At 37.5% G+C, this 24,875-nt stretch overlaps 1 protein-coding gene and 1 pseudogene across 1 annotated transcript in view; both read right to left on the bottom strand.

Annotated features, from left to right (window-relative positions):
• The window catches only part of SNTB1 (syntrophin beta 1), a 332,866-nt gene that overhangs the window by 179,459 nt on the left and 128,532 nt on the right, over window positions 1-24,875 (bottom strand). The window lies entirely within an intron of this gene.
• LOC126010393 (uncharacterized) lies at window positions 2,972-3,140 on the bottom strand (annotated as a pseudogene).

Consider the following 24,875-nt stretch of genomic DNA (forward strand, 5'->3'; position numbering starts at 1 on the left):
TATACAGATGCATGATATATATAACTGTATATACACATGTATATGTATATGCATATGTATGTACTGGGATCCAATTAGAAATATTAAAAACAGACATAATAATTCAAGACAGGAGAGAAATCTTGTGTACTAATATATATTTGACAAGAAGATTCCCGAACTTTAAATATAAATGTAATTAAGAGCAAATGACTCCAGGGTTGCCCAATCCTATTAGTACAAGAAGCAGCCACAGAAGAAAAAAAATAACTCATGCAGAATGTATTTTAAGGAATATAATTTATTTTTTAAATCATAGTTTAGGAAACATGGTTACAAAAGTGTTGATATTTATTATCTCAGGGTACACAGTTACTGCACTCCATCACCAGCAAGTGCCCAAGACCCTCCACTATTGTGCCTGGTCACCTCTAGTCTGTCTCTTTCTCCCAGAACTCGCTCCCATTGTAAATAATTTCATTTTTGTAATCAAAGCCAAGGGCTTGTCATCATTTAATACTATCAATTTTTGGTTCTGTTCCTAATTATATATCACAAATGAGTAAGGCCATCTGGTTTTTGGACCTGATTTGGGGAAAATACATTTAAAAATACATTTAAAGACATAGCTAAGAATAAATAAATGCAGACATTTTAGATTTTCTTTTTTTCTTTGGTGGCATGAGGATATTGAGCCATTTCCTGCAGTGCTTGGGACTAACTACTGGCTCTTCACACAGGAATTGCTCCTGGAGAGATATGGGACCATATGGGATGCCAGGAATTGAATGCTGGTAGGCCACATGCAAGGCCTACCTCTTGGACTGTTGGTCCAGCGTTCTTTCTTTTTACTTTAAAAATTTTTAAATACTTTACTTTTTAGTGTTTTAAGAAATTTTTAATCAACAAAAATATAAAATAATATATTAGTTGAGTCTGGATTTAATTTATAATCAAGATATTTAAATACATTTGAAACTGTGCTCAAAAGTATGGCTACCACAGTCACTTTCACATCTTTAAGTAAGACAAATTTCTCTGTGAATAAGGTCTTTCCTCCCTGCCTCCTTCCATTCCTTCCTTTCTCCTTCCCTCCCTCCCTTCTTCCCTCCTTTTCTCCCTTCCTCCTTTCCTCTTTCCCGTTTTTCTTTTCCTTCCTTCCTTCCTTCCTTCCTTCCTTCCTTCCTTCCTTCCTTCCTTCCTTCCTTCCTTCCTTCCTTCCTTCCTTCTTTACTTTTCTGCCAATCAAAGCTACAACAAAAACTTTTATAAGATCATGGAATTTTTACCTTTAGTAGATTTAGTAAAGTCAGAAAACGATTTAGCTTTGCATTTTATAAAATTATGCTTATATGTATAAGTATAATTGACCATTGAAATTACATTGAAAGTTCCCATTGAAAGTACATACCCCATTAGAAATGACACATAATACAAGTAGTTATTTTAATTGGCCAACAAAATAAAGAATAAAAACAAATCAATAAAGTATGACAACTAAACATTCATTTAGAAATAATGCTTTGTTTTATTTGGATCTTTGAGTTATATCAGCAATGCTCAGGGTATTACTCCTATCTCTCTGTTCCTTGTGGGGTTCAGGGTACCTTAAGTGATGTCAGGGGACTGAACCTAGGAGAGTTACATGTGAGGCAAGTGCCCTAATTGCTGTATTATCTCTGTTAAATGCCCTTCATGTAGCCAAATTTTTATTAATCAATTTTCATGAGTTGAGGACTTAGGAGTTCCACGAGAGAATATAAGATATGGTCTTGATTTAAAATAAGTTCAATACCAGGAAAGGAATAAAGGGAAGGAAGTGAGTAGATGACAGGAATTCTTGTGTTAAATCTGAGCTCTTGTTTAAAGCAATTATACTGCCACTTACAACCAGTTGCTTCCACTTTGATGCCTGTGGACAGACTGTACCAACAGAAATACTCATTGTTGCCAAAGTTTCATATTACACTTTAGTTCAGCTTCACCTGACAAAGTAGAGCACTATTAATGAATCCACCAGATGGCAAGAAACACAAACTGCAGTGCCAGCACAACTTTATTAAGGAGGTCCCAAACTGAAATAATAAAATGAAAATCCTTTCTGAAGAAAATTAATTCTATCCTTACAGGTGGCAAAAAGTATCCCTAGGAGTCTTTTCTTGTGGAGGGACTGTCATTCCTGGTGGTGCTTAGGACTTACCCTGGCTCTGTACTCAGCTTGATGGGATTCAGGTGACCATATGCCTCCCCATATATTATGGGGATCAAACTTGGGTGAGCCACATGTAAGTCAAGCATCCTATCCTCTCAAGGAATCATTTAAATGTAATAAGACAAGGTAATAAAACCTAAGAAAATGTTATACACAAGGGAACAAAATACTACTATCAAGAACTGTTATAATAACAAACTACAAAAAAGAAAGTATGTTTGTTGTGTCTGTAAAGAAATAAATCAACAGACCAGGGAAATACCTCAAAATGCTAGAGTTTATAATTAGTATGAAGGACATCTGAATTCAACCCCAGCACCATATGGTCCTCCATATCCTGCCAGAGCAATCTTCCAGAGCAAGAAGCAGGGAATAGTGCCTGAGCACAAGTAGATATGCCCCCTTCCATAAAATATATAAAAAAAAAAAATAGGCAAAAGTTTATTGGGAACCATAAAGATAGCACAGTGCATAAGGCATTGAACATGCCTGACTCAGCTTCCCAAAAAAAGGTTTCAGAGTTTCCTCTAGAGATTATTATAAAGAAATTGGTCTAGAATATTGTATATTTATAAAATAATCAGGTAAGACCTTCAATACGTAACATTTTCATACTATTATAATAATTATAATTGTTATGTTAATATATATAACAGTGATACTTTTTTGTTAATAATTATTGACTAACACTAGAACTAAAACTTTGATGAACATGCCAGAAAAGTAATTCGTAATCAGAATAAACTATAAATTGTGGCACAAAAAAATTTTTTTAACCACTCAGACTGCATTCTCTCCCATTAAATGATCATCAATGGCAAAAGCAGTTGCAGAAGCAATACCTAGAACTGGCTTCACTCTCAGTAGAGGATACTTTTGAGTGCTCTACATGATCAGAGAAACTTCTTTAGTAACATACTATAGAAATAATCCCTGAAAGTATAGTCTTTTTTTTTTATTTAACCAACTTTATTACATATATGATTGTATTTGGGTTTCATTCATGTAAAGAACACTACCCATCACCAGTGTAACATTCCCATCACTAATGTCCAAAATCTCCCTCCTCCCGACCCAAACCCTGCCTGTACTCTAGACAGGCTTTCTATTTCCCTCATACATTCTCATTATTAGGATAGTTCAAAACGTAGTTATTTCTCTAACTAAACTCATCCCTGTTTGCGGTGAGCTTCATCAGGTGAGCTGTAACTTCCAGCTTTTTTCTCTTTTGTGCCTGAAAATTATTATTGCAAAAATATCTTTCACTGTTCTTAAAACCCATAGATGAGTGAGACCATTTTGCGTTTTTCTCTCTCTCTCTGACATATTTCACTCAGCATAATAGATTCCATGTACATCCATGTATAGGAAAATTTCATGACTTTATCTTTCCTGACAGCTGCATAATATTCCATTGTGTATATGTACCACAGTTTCTTTAGCCCTCCGTCTGTTGAAGGGCATCTTGGCTGTTTCCAGAGTCTTGCTATGGTAAATAGTGCTGCAATGAATATAGGTGTAAAGAAAGAATTTTTGTATTGCATTTTTGTGTTTCTAGGGTATATTCCTAGGAGTGGTATAGCTGGGTCGTATGGGAGCTCGATTTTCAGTTTTGGGAGGAATCTCCATATTGCTTTTCATCAAGGTTGAACTAGACGGCATTCCCACCAGCAGTGGATAAGAGTTCCTTTCTCTCCACATCCCCGTCCAACACTGCTTTTTCTCATTCTTTGTGATGTGTGCCAATCTCTGGGGTGTGAGGTGGAACCTCATAGCTGTTTTAATTTGCATCTCCCTGATGATTAGTGATGTGGAGCATTTTTTCATGTGTCTTTTGGCCATTTGTATTTCTTCTTTGTCAAAGTGTCTGTCCATTTCTTCTCCCCATTTTTTTGATGGGATTAGATGTTTTTTTCTTGTAAAGTTCTGTCAGTGCCTTGTATATTTTAGAGATTAGCCCCTTATCTGATGGGTATTGGGTAAATAGTTTCTCCCACTCAGTGGGGGGCTCTTGTCTCCTGGACGCTATTTCTTTTGAGGTGCAGAAGCTTCTCAGTTTAATATATTCCCATCTGTTAATTTCTGCTTTCACTTGCTTGGAGAGTGCAGTTTCCACCTTGAAATGCCTTTAGTCTCAAGGTCCTGGAGTGTTTTACCTATGTGTTGTTCTATATATCTTATGGTTTTGGGTCTGATATCGAGGTTTTTAATCCATATGGATTTTACCTTCATACATGATGTTAGCTGGGGGTCTAAGTTAAATTTTTTGCAAGTGGCTATCCAGTTGTGCCAACACCACTTGTTGAAGAGGCTTTCTTTGCTCCATTTAAAATTTCTTGCTCCTTTATCAAAAATTAGGTGATTGTATGTTTGGGGAACATTCTCTGAGTATTCAAGCCTATTCCACGGATCTGAGGGCCTGTCTTTATTCCAATACCATGCTGTTTTGATAACTATTGCTTTGTAGTACAGTTTAAAGTTGGGGAAAGTAATTCCTCCCATATTCTTTTTCCCAATGATTGCTTTAGCTATTCGAGGGTGTTTATTGTTCCAAATAAATTTCAAAAGTGCCTGATCCACTTCTTTGAAGAATGTCATGGGTATCTTTAAGGGGAACGCATTAAATCTGTACAATGCTTTGGGAAGTATTGCCATATTAATGATGTTAATCCTGCCAATCCATGAGCAGGGTATGTGCTTCCATTTTTGCGTGTCCTCTCTTATTTCTTGGAGTAGAGTTTTATAGTTTTCTTTGTATAGGTCCTTCACATTTTAGTCAAGTTGATTCCAAGATATTTGAGTTTGTGTGGCAATATTGTGAATGGGGTTGTTTTCTTAATGTCCATTTCTTCCTTATTACTATTGGTGTATAGAAAGGCCATTGATTTTTGTGTGTTAATTTTGTAGCCTGCCACCTTGCTATATGAGTCTATTGTTTCTAGAAGCTTTTTGGTAGAGTCTTTGGGGTTTTCTAAGTAGAGTATCATGTCATCTGCGAACAGTGAGAACTTGACTTCTTCCTTTCCTATCTGGATTCCCTTGATATCTTTTTCATGCCTAATTGCTTTAGCGAGTACTTCCAGTGCTATGTTAAATAGGAGTGGTGAGAGAGGACAGCCTTGTCTTGTGTAAGAATTAAGAGGAAAGGCTTTCAGTTTTTCTGCATTGAGAACAATATTTGCCTCTGGCTTGTGGTAGATGGTCTTATCTATATTGAGAAAGGTTCCTTCCATTCCCATCTTGCTGAGAGTTTTGATCAAGAATGGGTGTTGGACCTTGTCAAATGCTTTCTCTATGTCTATTGATATGATCATGTGATTTTTATTTTTCTTGTTGTTGATGTGTATTATGTTGATAAATTTACGGATGTTAAACCAGCCTTGCATTCCTGGGATGAAACCTACTTGATCATAGTGGATGATCTTCTTGATGAGGCATTGAATCCTATTTGCCACGATTTTGTTGAGGATCTTTGCATCTGCATTCATCAGCGATATTGGTCTGTAATTTTCTTTTTTCGTAGCATCTCTGTCTGGTTCAGGTATCAAGGTGATGTTGGCTTCATAAAAGCTATTTGGAAGTTTTCCTTTTTTTTTTTATTTCATCAAAGAGTCTTGCCAAGATTGGTAGTAGTTCCTCTTGAAAGATTTGAAAAAATTCGTTAGTAAATCCATCTGGGCCTGCGCTTTTGTTTATGGGCAGACATTTGATTACTGTCTTAATTTCCTCAATAGTAATGGGTGTGTTTAGATATGCTACATCCTCTTCATTCAATCGTGAAAGGTTATAAGATTCCAAGAATTTTTCCATTTCTTCCAGGTTTTCATTTTTAGTGGCATAGAGTTTCTCAAAGTAGTTTCTGATTACCCTTTGGATCTCTACCATATCAGTAGTGATCTTTTCTTTTTCATTCCTAATACAAGTTATCAAGTTTATCTCTCTTTCTTTGTTAGTTCTGCCAGTGGTCTATCAATCTTTTTTATTTTTTCAAAGAACCAACTTCTGCTTTTGTTGATCTTTCGGATTGTTTTTCGGATTTCCACTTCATTGATTTCTGCTCTCAGGTTTGTTATTTTTTTCTGCCTCCCTATTTTTGGGTCCTTTTGTTGAGCACTTTCTAATTCTATGAGCTGCGTCATTAAGCTATTCAGGTATGCCCCTTCTTCTTTCCTGATGTGTGCTTGCAAAGCTATAAATTTTCCTCACAGTACTGCTTTTGCTGTGTCCCATAGGTTCTGATAGTTTGTGTATCCATTGTCATTTGTTTTCAGGAAGGTTTTGATTTTCTCTTTGATTTCATCTCAGACCCACTGTTTATTCAGTATGAGGCTGTTTAACTTCCAGGTATTAAAGTTTTTCTTCTGTGTTTCTTTGTAGTTCACATATAAATTCAGGGCTTTGTGGTCAGCAAAGGCAGCCTGCAAAATTTCTATCCTCTTGATATTATGAAGGTATGTTTTATGTGCTAGCATGTAGTCTATCCTGGAGAATGTCCCATGTACATTAGAGAAAAATGTGTATCCAGGCTTCTGGGGGTGGAGTGTCCTGTATATATGTACTAGGCCTCTTTCTTCCATTTCTCTGTTCAGGTCTAGTATATTATTGTTGGGTTTCAATCTGGTTGACCTGTCTAGTGTTGACAATGCCGTGTTGAGGTCTCCCACAATTATTGTATTGTTATTGATATTATTTTTCAGATTTGTCAACAGTTGTATTAAATATTTTGCTGGCCCCTCATTCGGTGCATATATGTTTAGGAGAGTGATTTCTTCCTGCAGTACGTATCCCTTGATTAATACAAAATGTCCATCTTTGTCCCTTTCAACTTTCGTAAGTATAAAGTTTGCATCATCTGATATTAGTATGGCCACTCCTGCTTTTTTATGGGTGTTATTTGCTTGGATGATTTTCCTCCAGCCTTTTATTTTGAGTCTATGTTTGTTCTGACTATTCAGGTGCATGTCTTGTAGGCAGCAGAAGGTTGGATTGAGTTTTTTGATCCATTAGCCACTCTGTGTCTCTTAACTGGTGCATTTAGTCCATTGACATTGAGAGAAAGTATTGTCCTGGGAGTTAGTGCCATCTTTATATGAAAGTTTGGTGTGTCTGTTGGTAAGCCTTGTCTTAAAGTATGCCTTTCAGTTTTTTTTTTTAAGAATGGTTTTGAGTCTGTGAAGTTCCTGAGCTGTTGTTTGTCTGTGAAACTATGTATTGTTCCTTCAAACCTGAAAGTGAGTTTTGCTGGGTGCAGTATTCTAGGCGAAGCATTTATTTCATTGAGTTTTGTCACTATGTCCCACCACTGCCTTCTGGCCTTGAGTGTTTCTGGTGACAGGTCTGCAGTAAATCTCAAGGATGTTCCCTTGAATGTAATTTCTCTTTTTGATCTTGCTGCTTTCAAAATTCTGTCTCTATCAATGGGATTCATCACTGTGACTAGGATGTGTCTTGGGGTGTTTTTTCTGGGGTCTCTTTTAGTTGGCACTCCTCGGGCATGCAGGATTTGATCACCGTATTCATTAGCTCTGGTAGTTTCTCTTTCATGATGTTTTGACTGTTGATTCTTCCTGGAGATTTTCTTCCTGAGTCTCTGGGACTCCAATGATTCTTAAGTTGTTTCTGTTGAGCTTATCATAGACTTCTATTTTTATCTGTTCCCATTCTTTGAGTAATTTTTCCATTGTTTGATCATTTGCTTTGAGGCTTTTTTCCAATTTCTTCTGCTGTATGGAATTGTTATGCATCTCATCTTCCAGTGTACTGATTCTATCCTCAGCTGCTGTTAACCTGTGGGAAAGCTCAACCATGTTTTTCTTCAATTCATCTACTGATTTTTTCAGACCTGTTATTTGACCTGACATTTCAGTTTGGAATTTTCTGATTTCTATCTTCATATTCTCTTGATTCTTATTAGTGTTCTCTTCTATACTTTGTTTGAGTTCTTCGAACATCTTCCATATTGCAACTCTAAACTCCTTATCTGAGAGACTGACTAGTTGGTTGGTCATGCTCAAGTCATCAGAGTTGCCATCTTTATTCTCTATGTCTGGCACTGGCCTGTGTTGTTTCCCCATTGTCACACTTGTATTGCGGGTTTTTCTATGTGTTGTGGTTGTATTCCTTGGCTAAATGATGTGCACCGTCATGAAGGGGAATAAAGCATCCGTGCTCCTCTGGCTCCTCCCTTTCTGGGCGTGTGGACTCACCTCCACAGAAGGCTCATGGGAAGGCAGGCTGGCAGATGAGCCACACCCAGGATGAAATCAGTCCGAAAATGCAGGACAGCGGAGAAGAGAGGCAGATAGGGGTGCTGGCATCTGAGATCCAGTGGAGTCCAGTGGCTCCTCCCTTTCTGGGCTTGTGGACTCACCTCCACGGAAGGCTCATGGGAAGGCAAGCTGGTAGATGAGCTGCACCCAGGATAAAATCAGGCCGAAAATGCAGGACAGCAGAGAAGAGAGGCAGATAGGGGTGCTGGCATCTGAGATCCAGTGGAGTTCAGTGGCTCCTCCCTTTCTGGGCGTGTTGACTCACCTCTATGGAAGGCTCATGGAAAGGCAGGTTGGCAGATGAGCCGCACCCAGGATGAAGTCAGGCCAAAAATATAGGACAGCAGAGAAGAGAGTGAAGTATAGTCTTAATACAAAAAAAAAATTTTTTTTTAATTGGAATCGAGATTTAGGGATGTGAATAATGAAGAGAGAATGCTAGCATGGGTTTAGCTGGAATCTTGGGAAGATAAAACAGAAAGAACAAAATGGAAAGAAGGCTAAGAATTTTCCTGATGGAAAGTCTGCATCAATTTACAGGTTCAAGAAACCTGACTTGATTTGTCTGAAACACACCATCAATAAAAACTTTAGTTTATTACCTCTTCCTTTCATAAATTTTAATAAAAAAAAGTCAGCAAAATTCCTAAATGATTCCAAAGATCCCTGTTCCCACCACAAAAACAGGGCAAGTTTTTAAGTTCACAGAAAAAAAAAAGAGACTAAGATTATCATCATTGTTTCTAAGCAAGATATGCTGAGGTCATGAACTTTTTCTTTATTTGTCCTGAAGGAAAAACGACTTCACTGTTAATGCTGCTTTGATTAGCAGTCCTTCTCCTGCTTGATAGGCACCAAAAATGGAAACTCTGTCCTGTATAACAAAGACAGAAAAATAAAGTGCCATTGAATTTCTCCAATTGAATTTCTCATGTAGAAGAAGTGATAAAATTGTCATAATATCCTTTCTTGTTGGAAGTAGTCCAAGTAATTTCTTAAGACGTGACCATCAGTGATAACAATCATTTTATTAGCAAGCAGTTCTATAGATCAGTCCCTGGCACTAAGTCCCTGTCCCCAAGCATCAAAAAAATTGACCTCAAAGCACAGAGTTGGAAGTAGCTCCAGAACACTGTGGTGTGTGGCCCCAAACACCCCAAACTGCTATGATACCTCCTAAGGTTCTTTCTATCTTTATGTTCTAAAATTTCCATATCTGCGATCAAAATAATGAGTGCAATCTTATGTAGGGAAAGGAAGGTGATACTTAAGACTAGATATGACTGAAATAAGTACAGTCTATTAAATACACATTGCAGTGTTTTTAAAGTACAAAGATTTTTTTTTCTTTGACCAAGCATCTAGAATTAAAGAACATAGCTGCTAGGAATGGCACTTCTGCTCTATGAAGTATCCAGGGCCTCACACTTCTGTTCTTGTTCTTTTATTTTTATTCTTGGGCTACACCCACTAATACTAAAGGGTTACTGCAGGCTTTGCAGTCAGGAATTACTGAAGGTGGTGCTTAGAGGAACATATGGATGCCAAGGATATAAGTCAGATTTGTTAAGTACAAGGCAAGTGCCCAACCTGCTGGACTATCTCTCTGGCCCCTGTTTCTGTTCTTGCCTTTATTCCAGGCACCCATCGTCTCATGTCCCAAGATGGCTGCCTGAGTTCTGGCCATCATATTTAAATTCCCATCAATGGGAAAGACAAAGACAAGAAGAATACACCAGCTTTCTTCCTTGAAAGACACTCTTCAGAAATTGATGTGCTATGTCTTTCTTATGTCCCACAGGCCAGAACATGGACACTTTTAGGAGGAAACATTTTTTTTTAACTCCTAATTCTGGACAGCCTTATGTACACCCTGAGGATGAGATGGTAAAGCTATTACATTATCAAAGAAAGAAGATTATTTAGGAAAGTTCTCTCAGCTTTTGCTTGAAGAGACATTCCTAATTCTATGAGCATTACCCTAAATTTCATAACTCACATTGCCCAATGTACAAGCATTACAATCATCCTCATCTTACACTTGCAAAACTGGGAAAAATCAAATGCCCAAGTTTGCTAGAAACTGGAAGAAACATGAGTCAATTTCAGGCCGTCTGGCTCCATGTCCTTGCTTTCTACCAATGAAGCAATACTATTTCTCACACTTTTTTCTTTTCATTAATTGGATGTGTGTCTGTATATGTGTGTATTTAAGCCAACATTTTTAGTACTGAGAGAAAACATCCAATTAAGAGTCTACTGCCTGTAACATAAGAGAGCTTGATTTTGAAAGCCTGAACTATTAAACTATGGCATTTCAATAAATGCCTTTTAAGACACTGGAATATATATTCATAATAGAGGGTTTAACCTGGCAGAACTGAGCAGTTAGTATCTTCATAATTACACCTCCATGTGCTTATAGACAGTAATTTCAGTCAAAGAGTTGTTGAAACCAATCAAGAAGGAGGCAGGCCTAGTTCAGGGTGCTTCATAATCAGAACTAATTAATAAACTATGCCCTTTCAGAGGATCATGAATTAAAAACAGTGGTTGAACAATTAAAATTCCAATCTTTGGTGGGGAAAGAAAAAGAGGGTGAAGAACAGTAAGAAGTTGTCTACATACCAATATTCTCCAAGTCACTTTCAATATGCCTCTACTTTTTTTATTTGGACGTCAGGCAATTGTAAAGGTTTGAAAAGAACATTCAGTAAAGCCCAAGTGTACTCTGGCCCAAGTTGCCACAATTAAATCTTTGTTGGAGTGGCTAGATGACATTTGAAAGGAAAGACATACACAGGTGACTAATATGGAAATGTTTTAGGCAAATCTAATCAACCTTCCTACAAGGCTAGTTTCTGAGGAGTCTGTAAATCTTTCTGAAAGTTGTATGTTTTCATCACAAAAAAATAACTGAAATAAAGGGGAGAAAGATTTCCAATTTGAAGGGAGGAAAGATATATTTCATTACTGTAAGTGACATGAACGCACAACTGTCCCTTTTCTAGTCTGGTTTAGGGGAACCTGGGCATTCAAATCTAATCAACCTTCCTACAAGGCTAGTTTCTGAGGAGTCTGTAAATCTTTCTGAAAGTTGTATGTTTTCATCACAAAAAAATAACTGAAATAAAGGGGAGAAAGATTTCCAATTTGAAGGGAGGAAAGATATATTTCATTACTGTAAGTGACATGAACGCACAACTGTCCCTTTTCTAGTCTGGTTTAGGGGAACCTGGGCATTCAGATCTTTTATGAAAATTCCAAATTGGGGAGAGGCAGTGAACAAGTTTGCTGACAAAATGCATTAAAAAACTTTCTCCTGGGTCGATAAGGAGAAAAAAGTGCAGGAGAAGATCATCCGAAAAGATGAAAAAATGATGAACATAAGCTGCTGGAAACCACACCTCTCAGGAGGCTCAGTGGTAAGGTGGAAAGAGAATTGGTCCTGGGAATCTGGGAACAGGATTTGAGCACCAGCTCTGCCACTAACTAGCTCTCTAGCCCCTGGCAAAGTCATTCATCTCGCAGGACCTCATTTTCCTTGCCCAACAAGGAATGGAAATAAGGTCCCTTTCTTTACACATCATGAGACACAACCTTCGCTGACATTAAAAAATAATCTTATTTATTATTTCATTTTTTTGTTTGTGTCAAGGCTAACCATTAACTCTAATATAGGCCTAAGGTATATGTGTCTTCTGTTATTTTTGTTTTGTTTTGTTTTGTTTTGGTTTGGTTTTTTTTGGTTTTGTTTTACCAACCCCTGGGCAGCTGACAAACATGAAAGAAATAAAAGATTATATCTTAAGTAACTTTTTCTTCAGTTTGAAGGAGTTGTCTAGGAGAATCATTTTTTACATTTGCTTACCATCACTTATTTACTTGATACTGTCAGGTGGTTCCATGAAGTAAGTTAAAAGATAGAGAAGGACGGTCTCTCAAGAGGTCATTGGGTCACTGTGGGTGAGTGTGCTCAGGTTTCATATGTTGAGTCAGGTGTTAACTGGGTATAACTTTGTTGAGTTTCTAATTAAAAACTATCTAAAAATTTGTTCTATTGTAGAATCAAGGTCCCAGTTTCAGCCTAATTTTTCTGTAATTTTTGGTAATTTTCATGTGCTCTGTAAGCTTTATCTCAATCCATATCTATAAAAATAACTATAAAATATCTATAAAATAAAATCCCAGAATTGTTTCTGGGATGTAAAGAGAGCTGTACAATAAATGTAGTAAAGTGACTGTAACATTGATAGAAAGAATATACACATATTCAAAAACATCTATAAAAAATTCTATTGTAAACAAGAGTACTCTGGTATGACTTTCCTTCATTCTTCAACAAAGCAAGAACATCATCAAACCCAGGAACTATATTTATCCTGTGAGTCATCAACCAATCAGAAGAACTCTACTAGGTTCTGATTTCCCTTTATTCCAGAAATGTAGATAAAGCTCCTAATTTAGGTAGGGTCCTTTCTGCAGGTTGTAGTTGTCTCAGTGAATGAATCAAGACGTACCTGCCCTTGAGAATAGAAACTCCTTTGTATGTCTGTGTTGTTTCGGTTTTTCTTGATTTGGGGGCCATACCTAATGGTGCTCGGGGGCTACCACTTGCCAGCTATACTGACTTGGAGAAATGTTCTTAACTTCTGGATATCTCCATTACTATGTCTATAAAGTAAAGATAAATTGAGTCTACTTCAGAGTTTCAATAATGATTAAATAAATGCTCACACACATTGACTCTGAACTATGTCTAGTTCATGGTTAATTATCATTAGTGCTGAATAAATGGAAATTCACATCTATAGACACAGGAAAAAATATAAATGTCTGTGGAGGTTGGAGCAATAACACAGCGGTAGGTGTTTGCCTTGCACGCAGCCAACCCTAGATGAACCCTGGTTCAATTTCTGGCATCCCATATGGTTCCCTGAGGCTGCCAGGAGTGATTTCTGAGTGCAGAGCCAGGAGTAACCCTAAAGCACCTCTGGGTGTAACCCTAAAACCAAAGCAACAACAACAACAACAACAAATGTCTATCTGTAAAACTTGCTGAGTAAAGGAGGGATGATACTAATAGGATTACAGATTAGTTCTTTAGAAGTCTTGCAACTGAAGCAGCAGAGGTCAGTGAATTTGTCCAAAGTTTCAAGATTTAGATAATATATATATGTCACATGCATATCTTATCTCTATATATACATATATGTAACAGATAAAATCGAAAACGCACACCTGGTGAGCTTAGGGATTACAGGAGATGCCTGGGATGGAAAATGGGTCAGCCATGAGCAAGGCAAGCACTCCACCCACTGTCATATTACCCCAACCCCTCATATCTTCTATCCTGTTAAAAGAAGGATTGATAAATTTCTGCACAGGGTCAACAGAGACTTGATAGAAGATAGGGGAGCTTTTGAGGACCTTAGATCTGTCACTATTATTCCAATCTGTCACTATAGCATGAAAGAACCATGGAAAATGTGTGAACAAATGGATCTGACTGATTTTAAGTAATTACACAAAACAGAGGATCTCCTTTGAGCCAAGGTTGTAAATTACCAACTTGGGCTTCAAAATCATAAGAACAGCTAGCAGTCATCGACGGCTTCCCACATATAGGTCCTGCTCTAATTTGAAGTCTATTCACTCACTCAAAAGTCATTCCAGGTGGCAGGAATATAATTATACCTAAATTCTAAGCAAGGAGAAAGAAACTGCCTTGCTCAAGGACACACAGCAACAATGTATTGGGATGGAATATGAACAAGAGACCTTTACTGATTCCCTGATCATGGCTCTACTCTGTAGATATAAAACCGTGAGTAACATAAGTTTATAAAATAGAAATTGTTGGCTTTCCATTAAGAAAAAGACAAGTTAAAAACCAGCTAAGATTCCAGAATTTTGCTTATTTGTCATCTAGATATTATCACCAGGTTCCTGATCCATATTTTTCTCAAAATAATAATGAATAAGAAGCGATGAACAGAGTCGGCATGTCCAGAAAAGGAGAAGCCACTGAACTCTGCTGGATCTCAGATGCCAGCACCACTATCTGCCTCTCTTCTATGCTGTGCTGCATTTTTGGTCTGATTTTATCCTGTGTGTGGCTCATCTGCGGACGGCCTGCCTTCCCATGAGTTTTCCTTGGAGGTGACTCAACACGCCCAGAAAGGGAGGAGCCAGAGGAGCATGGCCGCTCCACTTCCCTTCGCGACCATGCACATCATTTAGCCAAGGAATACAACCACAACATGTAGAAAAACCCACAATACAAGTGTGACAATGGGGAAACAACGCAGGCCAGCGTCAGGCATAGAGAATGAAGATGGCAACTCTGATGACTTGAACATGACCAACCAACTAGACAGTCTCTCAGATAAGGAGTTTAGAGTCGCAATATGGAAGATGTTCAAAGAACTCAAACAAAGTATAGAAGAGAACACTAATAAGAATCAAGAGAATATGAAGATAGAAATCAGAAAACTCCAAACTGAAATGTCAGATCAAATAACAGGTCTGAAAAACTCAGTCAATGAATTGAAGAAAAACATGGTTGAGCTTTCCCACAGGTTAACAGCAGCTAAGGATAGAATTAGTACACTGGAAGATGAGATGAATAACAACTCCATACAGCAGAAGAAATTGGAAAAAAGCCTCAAAGCAAATGATCAAACAATGGAAAAATTACTCAAAGAATGGGAACAGATAAAAATAGAAGTCTATGATAAGCTCAACAGAAACAACTTAAGAATCATTGGAGTCCCAGAGACCCAGGAAGAAAATCTCCAGGAAGAATCAACAATCAAGAACATCATGAAAGAGAAACTACCAGAGCTAATGAATACGGTGATCAAATCCTGCATGCCCGAGGAGTGCCAACTAAGAGACCCCAGAAAAAACACCCCAAGACACATCCTAGTCACAATGATGAATCCCATTGATAGAGACAGAATTCTGAAAGCAGCAAGATCAAAAAGAGAAATTACATTCAAGGGAACATCATTGAGATTTACTGCAGACCTGTCACCAGAAACACTCAAGGCCAGAAGGCAGTGGTGGGACATAGTGACAAAACTCAATGAAATAAATGCTTCAACTAGAATACTGCACCCAAAATGCTTCAACTAGAATACTGCACCCAGCAAAACTCACTTTCAGGTTTGAAGGAACAATACATAGTTTTACAAACAAACAGCAGCTCAGAAACTTTACAGACTCAAAACCATTCTTAAAAGAAAAACTAAACAGCATACTTGAAGACAAGACTTAGCAACAGACACACTAAACTCCAATATAAAGATGGCACTAACTCCCAGGACAATTCTTTCTCTCAATGTCAATGGACTAAATGCACCAGTTAAGAGACACAGAGTGGCTAAACGGATCAAAAAACTCAATCCAACCTTCTGCTGCCTACCAGAAACGCACCTGAATAGTCAGAACAAACATAGACTCAAAATAAAAGGCTGGAGGAAAAATCATCCAAGCAAACAACACCCATAAAAGAGCTGGAGTGGCCACACTTATAGCAGATGATGCAAACTTTATACTTAGGAAAGTTGTAAGGGACAAAGATGGACATTTTGTATTAATCAAGGGATACGTACAGCAGGAAGAAATCACTCTCCTAAACATATATGCACCGAATGAGGGGCCAGCAAAATATTTAAAAAAATTGTTGACAAATCTGAAAAATAATATCAATAACAACACAATAATTGTGGGAGACCTCAACACGGCATTGTCAACACTTGACAGGTCAACCAGATAGAAACCTAAAAAGAATATACTAGACCTGAACAGAGAAATGGAAGAAAGAGGCCTAGTAGATATATACAGGAAACTACAGCCCCAGAAGCCGGGATACACATTCTTCTCTAATGTACATGGGACATTCTCCAGAATAGACTACATCCTAGCACATAAAACATACCTCCATAATATCAAGACGATAGAAATATTGCAGGCTACCTTCGCTGATCACAAGGCCCTGAAATTATATGTGAACTACAAAGGAACACAAAAGAAAAACTTAAATACCTGGAAGTTAAACAGCTTCATATTCAATATCCAGTGGGTCCGAGATGAAATCAAAACCTTACGGAAAACAAATGACAATAAAGACACAAACTGTTGGAACTTATGGGACACAGCAAAAGCAGTACTGAGAGGAAAATTTATAGCTTTGCAAGCACACATCAGGAAGGAAGAAGTGCCTTACCTGAGTAGCTTAATGACACAGCTAATAGAATTAGAAAGTGCTCAACAGAGGGACCCAAAAATAGGGAGAGAGAAGAAAATAACAAAGTTGGAGCAGAAATCAATGAAGTGGAAACCCATAAAACAATCTGAAAGATCAACGAAAGCAGAAGTTGGTTCTTTGAAAAAATAAACAAGATTGATAGACCACTGGCAAAAATAACAAAGAAAGAGAGAGAGAAAGAGAAACTTGGTAACTCATATTAGGAATGAAAAAGGAGAGATCACTACTGATATGGTAGAGATCCAAAGGGTAATCAGAAACTACTTTGAGAAACTCTATGCCACTAAAAATGAAAACCTGGAAGAAATGGATAAATTCTTGGACTCTTATAATCGTCCAAGGTTGAATGAAGAGGATGTAGCATATCTAAACACACCCATTACTATTGAGGAAATTAAGACAGTAATCAAATGTCTGCCCAAAAACAAAAGCCCAGGTCCAGATGGATTTACTAATGAATTCTTTCAAACCCTTCAAGAGGAACTACTACCAATCCTGGCCAGACTCTTCCATGAAATCTAAAAAATAGAAAAACTTCCAAATAGCTTTTATGAAGCCAACATCACCCTGATACCTAAACTAGACAGAGATGATACCAAAAAAAAATTACAGACCAATATCACTGATGAATACAGATGAAAAGATCCTCAACAAAATCCTGGCAAATAGGATTCAATGCCTCATTAAGAAGATCATCCACTACGTTCAAGTAGGTTCTGTCCAAGGAATGCAAGGCTGGTTTAACATCCGTAAATCTATCAACATAATACACAACATCAACAACAAGAAAAATAAAAATCACATGATCATATCAATAGACGCAGAGAAAGCATTTGATAAGGTACAATACCCATTCTTGATTAAAACTCTCAGCAAAATGGGAATGGAAGAAACCTTTCTCAATATAGTTAAGGCCATCTACCACAAGCCAGAGGCAAATATTGTCCTCAATGGAGAAAAACTGAAAGCCTTTCCTCTAAATTCTGGCACAAGACAAAGCTGTCCTCTCACCACTCCTATTCAACATAGCATTGGAAGTTCTTGCTATAGCAATCAGGCAAGAAAAAGATATCAAGGGAATTCAGATAGAAAAGGAAGAAGTCAAGCTCTCATTGTTTGCAGAAGACATAATACTCTACTTAGAAAACCCTAAAGACTCTACGAAAAGGCTTCTAGAAAAAATAGACTCATATAGCAAGGTGGCAGTCTACAAAATTAACACACAAAAATCAATGGCCTTTCTATACACCAATAGTAATAAGGAAGAAATGGACTTTAAGAAAACAACCCCATTCACAACAGTGTCACACAAATTCAAATACCTTGGAATCAACTTGAATAAAAATGTGAAGGATCTATACAAAGAAAACTATAAAACTCTACTCCAAGAAATAAGAGAGGACACGCAAAAATGGAAGCACATACCTGGCTCATGGATTGACAGGATTAACATCATTAAAATAGCAATACTCCCAAAAGCATTGTACAGATTTAATGCGATCCCTCTAAAGATAGCCATGACATTCTTCAAAGAAGTGGATCAGGGACTTTTGAAATTCATTTGGAACAATAAACACCCTCGAATAGCTAAAGCAATCATTGGAAAAAGAATATGGGAGGAATTACTTTCCCCAACTTTAAACTGTACTACAAAGCAATAGTTATCAAAACAATATGGTATTGGAATAAAGACAGGCTCTCAGATCAGTGGAATAGGCTTGAATACTCAGAGAATGTTCCCTAGACATACAATCACCTAATTTTAGATAAAGGAGCAAGAAATCCTAAATGGAGCAAAGAAAGCCTCTTCAACAAGTGGTGTTGGCACAATTGGATAGCCACTTGCAAAAAATTTAACTTAGACCCCCAGCTAACATCATGTATGAAGGTAAAATCCATATGGATTAAAAACCTCGATATCAGACCCATAACCATAAGATATATAGAACAACACATAGGCAAAACACTCCAGGAAATTGAAACTACAGGCATCTTCAAGGAGGAAACTGCACTCTCCAAGCAAGTGAAAGCAGAGATAAACAGATGGGAATATATTAAGATGAGAAGCTTCTGCACCTCAAAGGAAATAGTGCCTAGGATACATGAGCCCCCCAGTGAGTGGGAGAAACTATTCACCCAATACCCATCAGATAAGGGGCTAATATCTAAAATATACAAGTCACTGACAGAACTTTACAAGAAAAAAACATCTAATCCCATCAAAAAATGGGGAGAAGAAATGAACAGACACTTTGACAAAGAAGAAATACAAATGGCCAAAAGACACATGAAAAAATGCTCCACATCACTTATCATCAGGGAGATGCAAATCAAAACAATGATGAGATACCACCTCACACCACAGAGAATGGCACACATCACAAAAAATGAGAATAAACAGTGTTGGCGGGGATGTGAAGAGAAAGGAACTCTTATTCATTGCTGGTGGGAATACCATCTAATTCAACCTTTATGGGAAGCTATATGGAGATTCCTCCAAAAACTGGAAATCAAGCTCCCATACGATCCAGCTATACCACTCCTAGGAATATACCCTAGGAACACAAAAATACAATACAAAAACCCCTTCCTTACACCTATATTCATTGCAGCACTATTTTCCATAGCAAGACTCTGGAAACAACCCAGATGCCCTTCAACAGACGAATGGCTAAAGAAACTGTGGTACATATACACAATGGAATATTAAGCAGCTGTCAGGAGAGATGAAGTCATGAAATTTTCCTATACATGGATGTACATGGAATCTATTATGCTGAGTGAAATAAGTCAGAGAGAGAGAGAGAAAAATGCAGAATGGTCTCACTCATCTATGGGTTTTAAAAAAATGAAAGACATTCTTGCAATAATAACTTTCAGACACAAAAGAGCTGTAAGTTCCAGCTCACCTCAGGAAGCTCACCACAAAGAGTGATGAGTTTAGTTAGAGAAATAACTACATTTTGAACTGTCCTAATAACGAGAATGTATGAGGGAAATGGAGAGCTTGTTTAGAGTACAGGCGGGGGTCGGTGGGGAGAAGGAAGATTTGGGACATTGGTGATGGGAATGTTGCACTGGTGATGGGTGGTGTTCTTTACGTGACTGAAACCCAAACACAATCATGTATGTAATCAAGGTGTTCAAATAAAAAAGAAAATACAGAACTATTTTAACAGCTATACCCTAACATGTAAGGACAGGAAATGAGTAACAGGAAGAAGGAATGCCTGAATACCTCACTCTGAACACTGTTCTTATTCTTTCCTAGCCTAAAGATCACATGGGACTGGGGATGACATCAAAAGACAGGAAGTATGGCTTTCATTTCCTCCTTCCAGGTAGCTCTGGAAAATAATCCGATTATTCCAGGTGTACCTTCGTAATATCATTTTAAAACTCAAACCTGGTCTCAGCAGATATTTCTCAGTTACATCTTGGTCATAGAGGCCCAGAGTCACAAAGATTTTTCAAAGGAAACCATAATAAGTAAACAAAATATCATATTAAGGGCAGATTCAAGCCAGGTCTGAGACCATTTTTCGCACTCTAACATAGAGAATTTTTGGGCTTAAAGAGGCATTGATAGATGAAGTGGGGGGCAGACAATGTTATGTATATCAGCTATTTTAATGTTTTTTATAGCTTAAAACTCTTCTAGTGCACAATCGCAGACCCTGTTTACTGTCATCTGCATCTGAACAGTGCATGGACTACAATATTTTTAGAATCTGACTGCGGGAACATTGAGCTAGCTCAAAGGGAGGCATGAGATGTTTTTCATTCAAGGCCTGGAGCTAGGTCTCTGATAATGCTTTAAGTCCACTTCTTCCATATACTGGGACCCAAGCAGTACTAAAGTGCTATGCCTGAGTACTGAATAGTCAGACCAACCATTCCTGGACTAGCAACACTGCTTGCCCAGCAAAAACACATCCTCCAAACAGAACAGTATATTCACTAAGACTTTCATACCCTAAGAGAGGAGAACCCAACAACTTTCCCTGCCAAGTTATAGGCTCTTCCAAGTTTGAGTATGAGAATACATGCAGACACATCACAAATGCACCACAGTTGCAACACACACACCATATTACATATACAACTATACTACATACACCATATACATACAGAGATTACACACAGCACACACAAGCACCAGATGCATAAAGTCACCACATGTACAAACTCACACACCACCCCACACAACACACATAAAACATCATATACACCACACAAAAACACACTACATGCACCACACACAAAATATGCACACACATCACATACAAAAACACAGTAAACACACACATTTAATACATAAAATATTACACACTATACACATCACTTACAAACATCCCACACTATGACACAGAAACATATAAACCAGAATATATCACATAAATACATAGAACCACATACATCACCACACAACCCACTATATACACACAAATACAGAAACCACACACAAAAACAGAGACTTACTCACACAAGTGTTCACTTGATGCTAAAAACCCTACTGGGGGTGTCCTTGTTTATAACTCTTTTGGGAGAGTGATTTTGAAGAACTCTTCAAATGAGATTAGAATGAGCCTTGAGGGGAAGCCATGGCAAGATTCTTAGATATGACTGTTAGGATCATCAGATTAAAACCTGGTATGTTCCCTCTATCACTAAAAATTATTATTATTACTTTTTTTTTTTTTTGGCGTTTGTCCCACACCTGGTGACACTCAGTGATTGCTCCTGGCTATGTGCTTTGAAATCACTCCTTGCTTAGGGGACCATATGGGACACTGGGGATCTAACCAATGTCTGTCCTGGGTCAGCCACATGCAAGGAAAATGCCCTACTAGTGTGCTATAGCTCCAGCCCCAAATCAATAAAAACTATTAAGTCTGAAAAATAAAAATAGGGGCCAGGGAGATAGCCTAAAGGTAAGGCATTTACCTTGCATGCAAAAGGTCGGTGGTTCGAATCCCGGCATCCCATATGATCCCCTGAACAGGCCAGGAGTGATTTCTGAGTGTAGAGCCAGGAGTAACCCCTGATCGCTGCTGGGTGTGACCCAACCCCCCCCCAAATGATAATAATAAATAAAAATAGAAAAATTGTTTTTGATGTTTTATTTTTAATGAAGAAGGGAATCCTTGGTATCATTGATATTGGCATAGACACAACTATTTTAAATATAGAAATTTTTATAAGGAAAATTTTAAAAAGGTGGACATATATAAAATAGGTGAACTAAATTTCAGAGAGTTAACATATATCATCTCAAGTCATGAGTAAATCTGGAATTTAATCCCTCATGTTCTAAATCGAATAATCTACTTTCAATAACTGAAACTGTAATGAAACAATAGTTTTAAGTGACTTAGAGAGACATAGGTTAGATTATTGTGGTTAAAGAATCATGAGTGCAGAACTTCATTGAGCATTTCTAGTCAATGCTGGAAAAAAATCTATACATATAGTGAGTAAACAAATTCTAATTACCTCAGAATTTGTGGGTTTTATTCATATGTAAATCATCTTTATAACACACTATGCTAAGAATACTAAAACCATTAAGCTTCAATTAGAACAGAAGTATAATCACATAAATACCAGCAGTTACTGAAGCTAGTAATGAGGAAAAGAAATCAAAATTACTCTTGAAAAGATACCATAAATATTCTCAGTTGCTTTGGGTTTCTGGATGTCCATTCAATTCATGTGCTCTTTGAATGCACCATCATTACCTGCAGGATGTGGTGATGGGAGGAAAATTTCAGTTCTTGGAGGAAGGTATGAGGAAAACTTCTCAGAAAATAGATACTGCTCACTAGAAATGCTGGACCTGATGAGCCAGGGAAAGCCATTACACTAGAAAATAATCTCTATATGTTTCCAGGACAATATGGAGAAAAAGAGAACCTTTGCTCAGGAACAGGTCCCCTGTATCCACTGGCAAGAGTGTGTATTGGATTAAAGGAGAAAATAGTGGAACAGACTGGGTTCTATTTCTGAAGATATAGATTCAATGTAGATTCAAGGATGACAAATTATATCTTTTGGATTATGCTGGCCAGACAGTCTACCAGGATTGGAATGAAGCTTGTTTAGTCTTTGTGGAAGAGCTGGACCAAGATGTAGTTGACCTGTGGAATCCTCATCTTGTTCCTGTGGAGCTAAATCTTGAACCTGTGGATCTTGTTCCTGTGGAGCTAAATGGGGTCCAGTGTCACAAGGTGATATATGAGAGTCAGGTAACTAATCACAGATGATTCTTCTCTTCCATTGTTTATCTGGTGATCCAGAGGACTTGGGGGTCTCCTAAGTCTCTTGCTTCCTCTAACTGTTGGAAAACAGAATAAGACTCTCATTCCAGGTACAGTGTGATCTAAAGCTGAGAGGAATAGACTTTACCAGAATACGTATTTTGAACATCAAGCACATAATGACCTTTTTGTAAAAGTTCACATTTTAACTCTGACTTGGTTAAATTTTTTCTGATGAAGGAATTTTCTTTTTCTTAAACTATGGGGGTGTCTTTCAGAAGTCTGAATAGTAAAATAATGATCATGTTCCTTTGTCTTTTGGAACTAATTTTACACTTGATCAGAATTTCTCTCCAATTCTTCAAAGCTTTTGACCCATTTTTGACAGGTCTCCAGCTTCAGCATATGTTCAAGCTTATCTCTTCACCCACTTTGGAAAGATTATTTTTTTTCTTTCTCTACCCTGAAATTCTGCTCTACTATTAATTTTCTTAGAGCAATGTCTCATTTTCTTGATAGAGTTCAGCCATACCTTGAAGCTTGTGTTGGAGTTTTTGTTTCTCATCTCTATATGAATTCTGACTGCAAAGATGCTTATTGTTTCTGGACATTGTTCTTTGATTATTTTATGTATTTCATCTACTTCAGGTAGCCTAACATACAGTTTAAATTTATTCTCTGTTAAATTTCTAAAGTAGTATTTAACTTAGAGCCATGAATCAGCTTCTTCAAAGTTCTTTTGGTTGGCTATAACTTCCTAACTCACTCTCCATTTGCTGTTCCAGTGAATCCTCATCTGTTAACTCCTATCTGAGCAGCCCAGTCTTGCATTTTCGGTACATGTGCAATAAGAGATTTGATCTCATTATCTTGAGCAGAACTTGTTTTACACCTTTGGTGAAGTGCTCCCCCTTACTTTCTGCTTATTAAATTCATTTTCTTGTTCCTTCCACTCTTGAGCTTATTGCAAATGCTGTTTCTTAAGTTGGGAACTACCCTTCATCTTATCTTTGAGAGCAATCTGACATTGTTCTTCAAATTTCAAAAGTTTGAAATATTTTCAGGGTTATTTGGTTTATCAACCTGCCACTGAAAGACTTAAGTTTTATTTTCTAAATAAATTATAATTTTAGATATTCCTACTTCCAATTCGCTTTATTTGGAAGATGTGCATTTCTTCACCTCCTTTAACACTTTCTAAAAAACAAAATCTCATGTACCCATGCGTATGAAAATTGATGCAATCATTTAAGGAAAGTGGTATAGAATGGACCTTCCCCAAGAAAGGGCTACCACAAGGTGCAGCAATCCAATTTCTGGGTAATCTCCAAAGCATAATAGAATAATAACAAAGATCTCAAGCCCTAATATCACTAATACATTAATTACAATAAAAGAAATATGTAACCAACTGAATGCCTGTTAACAGATTATTGGAGCAAGCCAGATAGATAGCACAGGAATTTAGGTACTTGCTTGAAAGCAGTTTCAATCCCTGGTACCACATATGATCTCCTGAGTATATCCAGAATAAAACCCTGAGTACAGAATAATCCCTTAACATACTAGTTGTGGCCCCAAATTTCATAAAAAGGAATAATCCAAAAACAAAATGGGTGGTTGGAAAAATGAATAATACATCTATGCAGTATCATATTACTAATCTATTAAAAAGGCATTTTTTTGTCATTTACACCAAAACAGAAGGAGAATAAGGATCTATGCAAAGTGAAATAAGCTAGAAAAAGTCAAGTGTGCTACATAAGATAAAAAATTGATGAACAGGGCCCGGAGAGATAGCAAAGCGGTGTTTGCCTTGCAGGCAGCCAATCCAGGACCTAAGGTGGTTGGTTCGAATCCCGGTGTCCCATATGGTCCCC

The sequence above is a fragment of the Suncus etruscus genome, chromosome 5, assembly GCF_024139225.1.
Source record: "Suncus etruscus isolate mSunEtr1 chromosome 5, mSunEtr1.pri.cur, whole genome shotgun sequence".
Taxonomy (NCBI): domain Eukaryota; kingdom Metazoa; phylum Chordata; class Mammalia; order Eulipotyphla; family Soricidae; genus Suncus; species Suncus etruscus.